General features: G+C 36.9%; 1 pseudogene; it reads right to left on the bottom strand.

The window, feature by feature from the left end:
* Positions 1-7073: 7073 nt before the first annotated feature.
* LOC116474860 (large ribosomal subunit protein uL30-like 1) lies at positions 7074-7826 on the bottom strand (annotated as a pseudogene).
* Positions 7827-8799: the final 973 nt, after the last annotated feature.

Raw genomic sequence — 8799 nt, 5'->3', positions numbered from 1 at the left:
CTTATTTAGATATAAGTGGAAATCGAAAGACTACATTTAAAATTGTTTCAGGAACCTCCAAACCACTTTCCACAATGGCTGCACCACTTTGCTCTCCCACCAACAGTGCACACAAGGGTTTCAATTTCTCCAAATACCTGCTAACACATGTCTTGAAAAAAATTGTAGCCATTCTGACAGATGTGAGGTAATATCTTATTGTAACTTTGATTTGCTTTTCTCTAATAACTACTGACACTGAACATTTTTTCCTATGCCTGTTGGCCATTTGTATGTCTTCTTTGGAGAAATGTCCATTCAAGTTCTTTGCCCATTTTTAATTGTTTGTTTTTTTACCACTGAGTTGTAGGAGTTCTTTGTATATTTTGGAGATTAACCCCTCATCAGATATATGGGTTGCAAATACTTTCTCTGCTTCCACACGTTGCCTGTTTATTCTGCTAATTCTTTCTTTTACTGTGCAGGAGCTTTTTAGTTTGATGTAGTCCCACTTGGTTACTTTTGTTTTTGTTGCCTGTGCTTTTGGTCTCATAGCCACAAAATTCATGGATCAACTATCATGGAGCTTTTCTCTTATATTTTCTTCTAGGAGTTCTTATGGTTCTTCTTTGTTATTGTCTTTAAAATAATTATTTTTATATTTAAAATTTTTAATATTTTATTATAGTATAATAAAACATTTGTATTACACTATTATAACAACATAATTGATAGTAATATCTAAAATATTTTAGTGTCTATAAAGATAAACATACATTTTACAGTGTTTAGGATACTTTTTCCCCTAGCTTTATTCAGATATATTTGACAAATAAATATTGTATATATTTAAGGCATACAATATAACGTTTTGATATACATAGACATTGTGAAATGATTGCTATAATCAGGCTAATACAACACCTCACATAGTTACATTTTTTCCCTGTGGACACCTAAGATCTGCTCTTAGCAAACTTCAAGTATACAATATAGTATTATTAACTTTAGTTACTATGATTACATTAGCTCTCCAGAATTTATGCATCCTGAATAACTGAAGTTTTGTACTCCTTTAACCAACATCTCCCCATTTCCCTTGCTTTCCAGCTCTGCCAACCACCATTCTGCTCTCTGCTTTTATGAGTTCAATATTTTTATTTTTTGTGTTTTTCTTTACTTTTTTTTGTGAGTTCAATTTTTAAAGAATCTACATATAAATGAGATCATGCAGTAATTGTCTTTCTGTGTCTGGTTTATTTCACTTAGCATAATATCCTTTAGGTTCAACTCAGGTCTTATGTTTAAGTCTTTAATCCAATAATCCTACTGTTATGATCTGAATGTTTATGTCTCTCCCAAATTCGTATGTTGAAATTCTCACCCCCAAGGTGACGGCATTATGAGATGGGGCCTTTGGGAGGTGATTAGGTCATGAGGGCAGAGCCCTTATGAATGAAATTAGTGCCCTTGTAAAAGAGGCCAGAGAGAGATTCTTCACTCCTCCTACCATGTAATGTTAGAGTCTATGGTAGCTATCCATAAGCAAGTAGGCTCTCATCAGACACTGAATCTGCCAACACCTTGATCTTATACTTCCCAGCCTCCAGAACTGTGAGAAATAAATTTCTGTTGTTCATAGGCCATTGAGTCTATGGTATTTTGTTACAGCAGCCTGAACAGACTAAGACACTGTCTTCAATGTATTTATCCAAAAGAACTGAAATCAAAAGCAATATCGTGAAGCACTCCTATGTTCATTGCAGCACTATTCACAATACCCACGATGTGAAAACGACCAAAATGTCTATGGACAAGACGAATGTATAGAGACAATATGGCATATACATACAACAGGATACTTTCAGCCTTAAAAAGTAAGGAAATTCTTCTGGCTGCCAGAGGCCAGCAGGATTGGGAGCAAAGCAGGGTGAAATGTGGAGTTACTAATCAACCAGCATAAAGTTTCAGTTAAGCAAGATCAATAAGCTCTACAGATCCACTGTATAATTTGTACCTACAATCAATAATAATGTATGTACACATAAACATTTGTACAAAGGTAGATCTTATGCTAAGCGTTCTTATCACAATAAAATAAAATTTAAAAAATAATTTGACAAAGGAAAAACAAGAAAAAGACTACACTAAGAGATCTGAACAGGTAGATGTGGGAAATGATGGGTCACATGCATGCTTTGATTATTGGCTGCAGATAAACTAAAAAAGTTGAGGAGGCCAGGCGCAGTGGCTCACGTCAGTAATCCAGCACTTTGGGAGGCCAAGATGGGCAGATTACGAGGTCAAGAGATCGAGACCATCCTGGCTATCACGGTGAAACTCCGTCTCAACTAAAAACACACAAAAAAAATTAGCCGGGAGTGGTGGCAGGCGCCTGTAGTCCCAGCTACTTGGGAGGTTGAGGCAGGAGAATGGCGTGAACCCGGGAGGCGGAGCTTGCAGTGAGCTGAGATCAAGCCACTGCACTCCAGCCTGGGCAACAGAGCAAGAATCTGTCCGGAAAAAAAAAAAAAAAAAAAAATTAGCCGGGTGTGGTGGCATGTGCCTGTAATCCCAGCAACTTGGGAGGTTGAGACAGGAGAATCGCTTGAACCCAGGAGGCAGAGGTTTCAGTGAGCCAAGATCGTGCCACTGCACTCCAGCCTGGATGACAGAGAAAGACTGCATCTAAAAAAAAAAAAAAAAAAAAAGGTTGAGGAGAGACGTGAAAGGAAATGAGGAAAATACAAGTACATGATCTCAATTTGCTTTCACAGCTACTGTGGAGTAGTAGTAACATATTATTACCACCAACTGCAATTTACAAATTAAGAGACTCATACTTAGGTAAATGACTGATTTTTCACAGATTATACGGCTAATTACTGCTACAGTCATTTTTGAACCTTAATGTTTTGATCTAAACTAGTTCTCTTTCTACTGCACTGCGCTGATAGTACTGGCTCTGCCATTAGTTAGCATGACCTCGGGAAAGTCCATTAAGTTCTCTGAGTCTCAGATTTTAGGTCTGCAAAGTGGGGTTAAAATATGAGCCTTATCCTATTTAATAGGATTAATACTACATATCTTATTTGTTATTGTGTTTTATAGTTTGTAAAAGTCACTGATGTATGATTTCATAAAATTTCTTACAAAAGTACTATAAGAATCAAATGAGCATGTATTGCTAAGAGAATAGATTTTATGTTATGTATTCTTATTATAAAATAATAATAATAACAAAGAGGGTAGGAGGAAACTATTAGAGGTGATAGATGTGTTCATGGCATAGATTGTGGTGATGGTTTCACAGGTACATTCTTATCTCGAAAGTCACCAAGTTATATATAGTCATTTGTCGTTGTGGTAGGTGGAGGGTTGGTTCCAGAACTCCCCAACCCCTAGTGGATACCAAAATCTGAGAATGCTCAAGTCCTTTATATAAAATGACATAATATTTGTATATAACCTATGCACATGCTCCTGTATCCTTTAAATTATCTCAAAATTACTTATAATACCTAATATAAAAATGCTATGTAAATAGTTGTTATACTGTATTAATTTGTATTATTTCTTATTGTTGTATTTTTAAAAATATGTGGGACCTACAGGGAGGGCCAACTGCACATTAATATGTACAGCTTTTTGCATGTTAATCATAACTTAATAAAGTGGTTTTAAAAAATCAATGTGAAAGCAGTTGCACAGTAATTATCATCTGCCTCTGCTTCCATATACTCCTTCACATCCCTGAAGTTGTTGAAATTCTTGAGATTTTAGTTAAGATTTAAAGGTTGCCTGGGGAGAAATTTCAAATGGACTCCATAGCCTCTGATAATACTCACAATGAAATAAAAGCATAATAAGAATTTTATAATCTGCAAAGTCCAAATCTCAAACAGCCTTTTAGGACCATTAACAATCTATCCACCATGACATAACATTCATCTAAACATCCTCCAACTTTATCATCCCCAGGCCTAAGTGAATTCTTCCTTTATGTAGTCCTGTTTGGGGGTTCTATGAATAGTCAGTTCTATGCCTGTGTCTGAACACAAGCAGCCTCCCCTGCCTAGAATACACTCTTTGTGTTCTCTATCTTTCCAGGATAGGTAAGATCTGACCTCCATCTGATTTCTAACTACACTAGTCTCCATTCATAGTTTCTGTTCTCTAATCTCCATTAGTTCTTATTGTCTACAGCAGGGGTCAGCAAACCATCTCCCCAAGCCTATTTTTGTAAATAAAGTTTTATTATAACTTACATATGGCTGTTTTCACACTACAAATGCAGAGTTGAGTAGTAACAACAGAAAGCGTATGGCACATAAAGCCTCAAATATGTACTATATAGAAAGAGTTTGCTAACTCCTAGTTTATAGCATATAAAAACCTGAATTGGCATGATGGAGAAAGCACATTGTGTTTTTGAAATTATTTATTATTTACAGTAAGTTTTAAGGACATTTAGATTACAATAGCAAGTTGAATGAGTATTTTATTGCTATCCCTTTCAGATGCAATTTAGAAATTCTACTAAAAGATGAAAATGATAAAAATATTTTAGTGTCATAGCAATGATAGCTCATCAGAGCCAAATAATATAATATTACACAAGTATTATGCAATATAATAACTAAGGTAAGGTAAAGATGAGGGTTAAATAGCAAAAGGTAACTCTTAGCAGGACACATCAATGACACCTACTGAACAGAGAAAGCTGAAGATCACAATCAGGACAATAACCTAGTGCCTACTGTTACTGCAAGCAGGGCCAAACATCATACAGATTGATAATCAACCAAGTCTGTTAGGGTCTGCAGGAAATAGCTCCTTATTTGTGGTGAGGATGAATGTTAAGGAAGAGCAATTTCTGACTATTAGGAAAGCACTGGATTGCATGGAGAGTACTTTTGCATTCTGTCAAATGGCACCAGCTGAGAAGCACTTGTCTATGGACTCCTTGTTTGTCTGTAAGCAATATTTTCCCACATATACTGTCTATTTAAGGCTATGAACAAAGCCACATACCCATTCACATAAGGGATAGTGTTTCCTTATTATGTGTTAAGGCTAAACCAACATTTGATCCCACCCCTCTACATAACTTTATTATTATTATTATTATTATTTTATGAGATAGGGTATCACTCTGTTGCCTAGGCTGGAGTGCGGTGATGTGATGATAGCTCACTGTAACCTTGAACTTCTGGGATAATGTAATCCTTTCACCTCAGCCTCCCTACGCACTGGGGTCATAGGCATGAGCCACCATGCTCGGCTCTTTTTTTTCTATAGAATAGTTTCAAGGAAATATTATTTCCCATGGAAACAAATATGGTCCCCCAGCTATTAAACTGAGAGAACTCTTCAAATGTTACTCAATAAAAGTTTTTAAAAATGAAGTGTGCTTTCTAAATTTCTCCATGAGTCCCGGTAGAAAGCTTTCACTGTCCTCCTCCTCCATAAATATACATTAAAATGTAACTTCATAATTATAAAAATTTTAAATAATTTAGGCATTTATGCCTTTTGAGAATTTAATTTTTAGTTATGCATAAAGATGATCATTTCCTTCACACTTGACAGCTGCCTTTCTACTTATTTTAGTTATAAGTTATTTCAAATTCAATTGATATTTTAAAGAAAAAAATTATTTTAAAACTTAGGCTACATGGAGAAGGTGCCCTTATGGAGTTGGGACATGATTTCTAATTTCATGAAACTAAAGGTAAATGATTGATTTTTTTTTAGCTTTTAAAAACAATTGTGGTAAAGTATACATAATATAAAATTTACCATTTTAACCATCTTTATGTGTACAGTTTAGTGGCATTAGGTACATTTACATTGCTCTGCAACCATCAATACTATCTGTCTCCAGAACTTTTTCTTCTTTCCAAACTGAAACTCCATTATCTGCTAAAAAATAACTCCCCATTCCTACTTCCCCCAGCCCCTGGCAACCACCATTCTACTGTCTGTCTCTATAAATTTGACTACTCTAGATACATCATAGAAGTAGAATACTTGTCTTTTTGTGTCTGATTTATTTCACTTAGCATAACACCTTCAAGTTTCTCCATGTTGGAACATGGGTCAGAATGTCACACCTTTTTAAGGCTAAATAATATTCCATTGTATGTATATACGACATTTTGTTTATCCATTCATCCGTGATGGACATTTGAGTTGCTTCTACCTTTTGTTTTTTGTCACAACGATGCTGCTACGAACATTGGTGTATAGATAACAGATAAGTCTGATTTTTTGTTTTGTTTTGTTTTTATTGAAAAAGCCCTCCTTTTTTTTTCAGAGACAAATGAACATTTATTTTTATGCCTTTCTTCCTATGTGTATTTCAAGTCTTTTTCAAAACAAAACCCCAGGAATCTCCAGATTCAATTATGTCCCTGGGCTTGGTCGACTGCTGCAGGAATCTTAGGGAGCCTTGTACAAATGCTAGAGTTACTCATTTACCAACATTAAATCCTAGGATAGAAGATGCAACAAAGCAGGACTCCTTCCTCCATGGAATGTGCTGATTTCAGACGAGGAGGCAGCCAATGTAGAAAATGCTGAAATTTTTCCTTGGAATTGGACTGTGATGAGAGGTGCTTGCCATGAAACATAAGCTACTGTCTTTTCTTTTTTTGAGACAGAGTTTCGCTCTTGTTGCCCAGGCTGGAGTGCAATGGCTCAATCTCGTCTCACCGCAACCTCTGCCTCCTAGATTCTAGCGAATCTCCTGTCCCAGCCTCCCAAGTAGCTGGGATTACAGGCATGTGCCACCATGCCCAGCTAATTTTTGTAGTTTTAGTAGAGACGGGGTTTCTCCATGTTGGTCAGGCTGGTCTTGAACTCCCGACCTCAGGTGATCCACCTGTCTCAGCCTCCCAAAGTGCTGGGATTACAAGAGTGAGCCATCGCATCTGGCCAGGTACTATCTTTTCTTTGACCCTTCCTTTCCAGTTTTTGAAGATAAGGCAGGAAATAATCTTCTCTAAAGATACTTGATAAAGATTCCCAAAAAAACAAAAACACATGCTTCCACTTCATTGATAAAAATTACTGCAATTTGGCACCTGGGTCTAGTTCAGCTGGTGGATGAGCTGATTGATGCGTTCACCCCAATAGCCAGGTGTGCCTATCTCCTTGAGGAAGCCCACTCTATTTTTGGTAGCATGACGGGCCACTGAGAGGTGCAAAGGCCTCAAGAACCATGAGCTCTCCTGGAAATGCTTCCCTGGGAAGGCAATTTAATGAATGAGGTCTTCCAAGCAAATGACGCCAAACATCCCCAGGTGCTCCTCAATCACTGTGTTGTCTGTCAGAGGGATGGTTTTATTCTTGACCTTGGCTTGTCCACATTTCAAAATGAGTTCCTGGGCAGACTTCAGATTTGGAAATCCCCAGGTCACATAAGGTTCCACTACACGCAGCACTTTTAGGTTCTAGGGGGTGACTTTTACAAAGACACCACTAAAAATTTTCTTTAGGCGAAGTCTTGCAATGGTTCTCTGCACCAGTAAACTCAGGCTATCGGTCCTTTCGATGCGTACGTCAAAGGCCAAGGAATGTTTATCTGGCAATTCCAAGGCATGAGGTTTCACTTCTAGTCGTCTGAGACACAGCTTGTCACGTTTCTGCTGCCAGGAATCATGTAGGAATGATTCCAGTCGCTTAAACCTGGGCCCTTTTCCTTTCCTCTGCTCCTTCTTTGCCAAAAGTGCCTGCTTTGCCTGGGTGGCTTTGAGGGCTTGATAAGCCTTCCCCTTCTTCAGGAGATTTTCTGGAACCAAAGGGATTTTTCTTTGCTCTTGCTCCACCATCTTTATAGTGGTGCAGCTCAAAAAAGCCCTCTTATTTAACGAGTATTTATAGACTGCCTAATACTTAGTAGATACTGTGCTAGGTGCTGGGTACACACTGTTGATCTTAGAGTTTATCATTATGCCTTTTTATTTCTTGGATGTATAGGGCCCATATCATTGAAACCTAGGTTAATTAAAAAAACTAATCAGCAGTTATTATGACATAGCTATTCAGCAATCCAAATCCATAATGCCAATATTAATGTATTTGGGGATTAAAAGTGAAATATACAGAAAATATTTTCTCATAAACTATTGAAAATCATATTGCAGAGGTTTAACATTTAAATGATTATGCACTTTTTGAAAGCAGCACCTTCTTTTAGTTATACAAAGCATGTTTCCTTTGTTTTAACAAAACATTCTCATCTGAAAATTCTCTTGGGAATGGAAGGAACATGTATATCTAGCCTGTGAGGCAGTGATTGGTTGCTTTTTCACTTCATACTAAGCAGAGTGATAAGAAAGAAGAAAAAAGTCTCCACGGCAACCACTTTGATCATTAAAGTTTGCATTAAAAGGAGAGAACTAAATCTTGCTTGAACGTTACTGTTTTTTGCTAGGTTCTCTGGCAAGTCATTTTGCCTCTCTAAACCTGTTTCCCAGGGATAGTAAATACTGTATCTACTTTGCAGAGGTGTTTCAAGAATGAAATAACTCATATGAGGGCATTTTGTGACTCAAGCGCTACACCAATGTAAGGGTTTTAAAAAGTTGTTATTTTGCTAACATGCCCAGATATTAAATTCTAATAGCTACAAAGAAATGCCAAAATCTCTCAACATCCTGCTGTTTGTTAAAGAATTTAATCTAAGTTGTAAAAAGCTTTCCCCAGTGGAATTCAGGAAAGCTATTTTGAGTTAAAAAAAATGTGTCCTACAAATATTTTTTCCCCTGAATTGGGCCATGTGCTGAAAAGTTTTTTCTCTATCATGCAGTGAAG

Source organism: Hylobates moloch, unplaced genomic scaffold (assembly GCF_009828535.3).
Source record: "Hylobates moloch isolate HMO894 unplaced genomic scaffold, HMol_V3 SCAFFOLD_2, whole genome shotgun sequence".
Lineage (NCBI taxonomy): Eukaryota > Metazoa > Chordata > Mammalia > Primates > Hylobatidae > Hylobates > Hylobates moloch.
This window is presented reverse-complemented; position numbering and strand designations above follow the sequence as displayed.